The sequence below is a fragment of the Cucurbita pepo genome, chromosome 10, assembly GCF_057944985.1.
Source record: "Cucurbita pepo subsp. pepo isolate OVF chromosome 10, ASM5794498v1, whole genome shotgun sequence".
NCBI classification, from domain to species: domain Eukaryota; kingdom Viridiplantae; phylum Streptophyta; class Magnoliopsida; order Cucurbitales; family Cucurbitaceae; genus Cucurbita; species Cucurbita pepo.
In genome coordinates, this window is record NC_141807.1 from 8,480,441 (window position 1) to 8,485,927 (window position 5,487).

The 5,487-nt window shown below is 34.5% G+C and overlaps 1 non-coding gene across 1 annotated transcript; it reads left to right on the plus strand.

Moving 5' to 3' along the window:
• Positions 1-72, plus strand: TRNAQ-UUG (transfer RNA glutamine (anticodon UUG)). The gene has a single exon. It is a non-coding gene; the product is annotated as a tRNA-Gln (tRNA).
• The last annotated feature ends 5,415 nt before the right edge of the window (positions 73-5,487 follow it).

The following is a 5,487-nucleotide window of genomic DNA, read 5'->3' on the forward strand; positions in this document are numbered from 1 at the left end:
GGTTCTATGGTGTAGTGGTTAGTACTTTGGACTTTGAATCCAACGACCTGGGTTCAACTCCCGATAGGACCTTTATGAAATGACCTTGATGTGAAAACACAGAATAAGGAACGACAATACAAGACATTTTAAAACAAAACGTTGTTACCACTTCCCATGAGTGCATAGGTGGCGTTGTCATAATCGTGGTGCAGCTCATGGTACATATACCATACAGAATAAGGAACGACAATACAAGACATTTTAAAACAAAACGTTGTTACCACTTCCCATGAGTGCATAGGTGGTGTTGTCATAATCGTGGTGCAGCTCATGGTACATATACCATAGCATCCCACCTAAAGAGAATTGGAACTTATAATTTCTTAGGAAATAAGCCCAGCATGATATTGTGCAGCACATGGTACATATACCATAGCATCCCACCTAAAGAGAATTGGAACTTATAATTTCTTAGGAAATAAGCCCAACATAGCATCCCACCTAAAGAGAATTGGAACTTATAATTTCTTAGGAAATAAGCCCAGCATGATATTGTGCACGTAGTATTTATTAGAGATCAAGGGGTTCCACTTCCCATGAGTGCATAGGTGGCGTTGTCATAATCGTGGTGCAGCTCATGGTACATATACCATAGCATCCCACCTAAAGAGAATTGGAACTTATAATTTCTTAGGAAATAAGCCCAGCATGATATTGTGCAGCACATGGTACATATACCATAGCATCCCACCTAAAGAGAATTGGAACTTATAATTTCTTAGGAAATAAGCCCAGCATAGCATCCCACCTAAAGAGAATTGGAACTTATAATTTCTTAGGAAATAAGCCCAGCATGATATTGTGCAGCACATGGTACATATACCATAGCATCCCACCTAAAGAGAATTGGAACTTATAATTTCTTAGGAAATAAGCCCAGCATAGCATCCCACCTAAAGAGAATTGGAACTTATAATTTCTTAGGAAATAAGCCCAGCATGATATTGTGCACGTAGTATTTATTAGAGACCAAGGGGTTCTTAGGAAATAAGCCCAGCATGATATTGTGCACGTGCACTTGAGTTATCCTAGGAAGTAAAGTCACATGGATCGTGATGAGCATTTTCTCCCATATCTTTGTTTCACTAACTAAAGTTTTCCAATAACTCCCAAACTTCATTACCTTATATAACCTCTCGGGAAAAGGATTCATACAACATTTCATAAAATAAGATCTACTGAGAAAACCCGAGAAAAGGTAAACTTTTTAGTTGACTTGGACAGTTCAGCTGAACTGGCCGTATCATCGTTTTCTTCCTCTGAACAGGAAGAAGATGCACATTTTTCGCATCGCCGCCATCTGAAACTCGGCCTGTACAGCCGAATTTACAGTGTTTCTCTCCTCGATTTCTTCGTGAAACTTAAAGATGGATGTTACAAGAAAGGGCTTGGGATTTATTTGATAACTTATCGTGGATCATAGCCTAAGATATTCGCTACAAAAGTTCATCCAAAATCTGATTTATCGCTGGAGATAAAACAAAGAATTTCTTATTGGGTAGCCGATTCTAGGGGTTTCAAGGCCTTATTTCTTCATTGAACCTCTTCCATATCCTATCTTTAGGCTCAAGGAATTGGTTTGGAGGAACGTCTTTGAGTGTAGGACCTTAATTTCCAGAAATCGTTCTCGGTATGCAACTCACTCGAAACGCCAGATTTGAGATCTCGTGGGTAGCTTATTCTACGACGTTTCAGCACTGGATTCCTTCATCAAGTTTACTCAACTTCTTCCTCTGAAGCTAGAGGAATCCTTAATTTGAAGGAAAAGAGATCGTAGATAGGAATTTTGACTCTTATCCCCAATTTTATTTTGAAACCTATTTCCTTCAATTTGGCACGCTCTCGAAGTTATTTTTCTTCGTGGTCTTCTATGGAAGCATTCCTTGGAGGTACAGAAACTGATTGGAATCATTCTTGCTCGACGAGTCATCATGTATCCTCGGGTTGGATTTTCAAGTTTTTCTTGAAGTTCTTCAATGGCGAATTGAATTGGGGGAATGGTTTCTAGGCACTTTCAGCACTCTATTCCTTCATAGAACTTGTGGGTAATCTTGTTGAGAAACGGTAGGAATAAGTTTGAAGAGAAATGGTGGAGGATTGCTCTCGAATTTGGAAGAAATCTGAGAGTAGGAGACCCATAATCTAAACGCTTATTGCCTTCGATGGGGGATCGACCTTTCTCGATTCTTATTCCATATTGTTGCTCCTACTTTAGACTTTATAGGGGGAGCTTAAACCGACATTGAGAGCTCCAGATTCTTCGTTATTTAGAAGTTTGAAGAGAAATGGTGGAGGATTGCTCTCGAATTTGGAAGAAATCTGAGAGTAGGAGAAACACAATCTAAACGTTTATTGCCTTCAATTGGGGGATCGACCTTTCTCGATTCTTATTCCATATTGTTGCTCCTACTTTCGACTTTATAGGAGGAGCTTAAACCGACATTGAGAGCTCCAGAATCTTCGTTATTTAGAGATCGATCTTTCTGGATAATTTTTTGGTGATATCAACTTCGATCATGGCCTTATCGACCTTGGCTTTGCATACTAGTCGTTGGATGTGATGATCCGTGCGTGTTCGTTCTAGATCATATCAAATTTTTGAGGACATCCGACGATTGAGATTTGAGTTCGAAAGATTTTGTTCGGATGGTCACGGTAGATGCTCTGATTCTAATTGGAGTGACATTTCTGTAATTATCCATTCTTCTAGGGGTATTTTGGTAATTTACCACTTTCCGAATATTTTATTATTAATTTTTCTTGAAAAATTAAAAAAAATTCTACAAATTTCTCATCGCTTTTTTATCATTTTTCCCTTTTTTTTGAATCTTGAGATTCCTTTTAGATAAGGAATTACAAATCCGGAAAGATTTTTGATAATTGATAAAATGACTTTTTTGCCCTTTTGATTTACTTTTTCGTTTCCAATTCTTTTCTAAAGGCCTTTAACTCCTTGAAATCACTTGTTAGGGTACACGAGTGACTTGACTAAGTCCTTTGTTCTTGCTTAATCCTTTAATTTTTTTCCTTTCTATCCATTGGGTCTTTCATGAGTGGCTTATTCTTATGGGAGATAATTTCCTTCATTTTTTGTGTGTTACACATACATACTCGTTACAAACACAAAATAAGAAGCAGACTTAAAAGAAGAACAAAAAAATACTAGATTAAAAACGGAGGTTAGTCCATGGCCCACACTCCAAAGTCCGCTCTCATCCCGACCAACTCTTAGTTACTTCGAAAAAAAAATGATAAACATGGAGTGAGTAAAACTTAGTAAGTAGCCTACTAGTAGGTTCTTAATGGCTACCTTAAGCTAGGATATTACTTCTGGTTATGTTTTTCAGGCTGATCTTGAAAATCTTCTCCTAAAATAACCTTCAATTTTATCCCCAATGAACACAATTTTCTCCCATCTATCTTTTTTTTAAACACTTTTGAAAGTTAACATAGTAGTTTTGAAGTTTTTTTTTTTTTTTTTTTTTTTTTTTTGAAAATTCAACGGTATTTTTGTAAAAAACAAATTAATAGTTTCTATAGATTTTTTTTTTAAAGATTAAGTGTATTATTGAAACTTCTAAAAAAATTTTGAGTATTTTTTTAGATAAAGTGGAAAGTTCAATGGTATTTTTATTAATTTAGCTTATAATTAAAAAAAAAATACAAATTTTTGTTGATTAAGTTAATATTAATTTTATTAAAATACATAACACCACATCAAAATTAATTTATTAGGAATAAAATTAAAACTAAAAATCAATTTATTTTAAACTAAAAAATTAATTTATTTTAAAATTAAAAGTATATTTAATTTGACTAAAACCTCCCTTATCCCAACTATAAAGAATTTAATTCCAATCTCTCTTCTAATAGACAAACCATTTATTAACATCTTTTTGTAAAATTTCACTTCATCAATTTAAGTAGCGTTCAACTATAAATATCGAATTTTAAAGTATTTCTCGACAAAGTAAATCGGTTGAAACTATCTATCAAAGGTGTTCCACAATGAGTTGTGGAGAAGTGTTTCCTTCAATTCTAATTTCAATTAAGGATGTCAATGACAAAAAAGCGCAAGAGTTTAGAAGGTTTGTAGTGGAAGAAAATAACAAGAGTCATGGACATCATTTTGTTTACAAGCTGTATCATGTGTCTTATTCATGGTTACTTAAATCTCGTTGAATTGGTGCGCCTTTCACATCAGAGACATTTGTGCCTTAAACCGAGCTATTTGCAATAGCAAACTTATTAAAAACTCTTTGCTTGCTACAACATTTTCTTGACATAATTGGACCAAAGGACGTTATGGACGACCATAGCTCACTGTATTGGTCTCCAATCTTGAAGTGTGACATCGGATCTTTGTGCATACCATATTCATTAACTATAACATGGCAAGAAATTTTTTATATTTTGACTGGGCATGCCATATTCTGTTGTTCTTATATATCTTTAGTTACCTGTGATTAAAGCAAAGAAGTATAGACATGGTTTCCAACCAACCCTTCCTTTATAGTTAGTTCGACGAATGGGTTTTTGTTATCATTTTATCGTTAACCTTTCCGCTCGATTTTGTGTTATGATATCATACAGGGAATGAGAAGCGACCTTACTTGGACAAAATTATGTACCGTTTGATAATTATTGTTGATAAAATTATAAGCATTTTAAGTTCAAAAGTAACAAATTACTTGTACATCTTTTACTTATAATCTTCATATTCTTTATATAGCGATAAGGAAGGGAGGGATAGAAAAGATACTCATAATATCATTATGACTATGGCATATTTCATTAATAAAAGAGAGTAATACATCCACAAACACACACATATATATTTAGAGAGAGAGAGGGCTTTATTATAAGTAGAGATAGCATTTTAGTAGTTGTATTGCTACTTGGGGACAAGGAACTCGAGAACTTCTTTAAAAGTTATGCACCTTTGTAATAAAAGACCAAGGAATATCATCGTTATTTATAACTTCTATCACAATAATATAAATTATGCGAGGACGACGTTCTCTAGTCATACCAACCAGACCGTTCACCACACGCTTGTAGATGAAACGATGTCCACTATTCTCGTTATTCTTTTCAACTACGAACCTTCCTGCATTCTGCACTACTAGGATATTGACATCCTTAATTGGTACTAAAGCATCTAAAGGCAACCCTTCCACACGGCTCATTCTAACACCTTTGGTAAATAGTTCCAAGATACATTGTTAGGCCGATTTTGTTCATGAATACTTAAGAATTTGATATTTATAGTTGTAGTTGAACGCTACTTAAATTGATGAAGTGAAATCTTACAATAGAGTCTAATAAAGCGTTTGTCCATTAGAATAGGTTAGAATTAAATTCTTTATAGTTCGAGATAATAGTTGTATTCTTTAAGTCATTGAGACTAGTGTTACTAGTACTTATTAGTATATTTGAGTATAA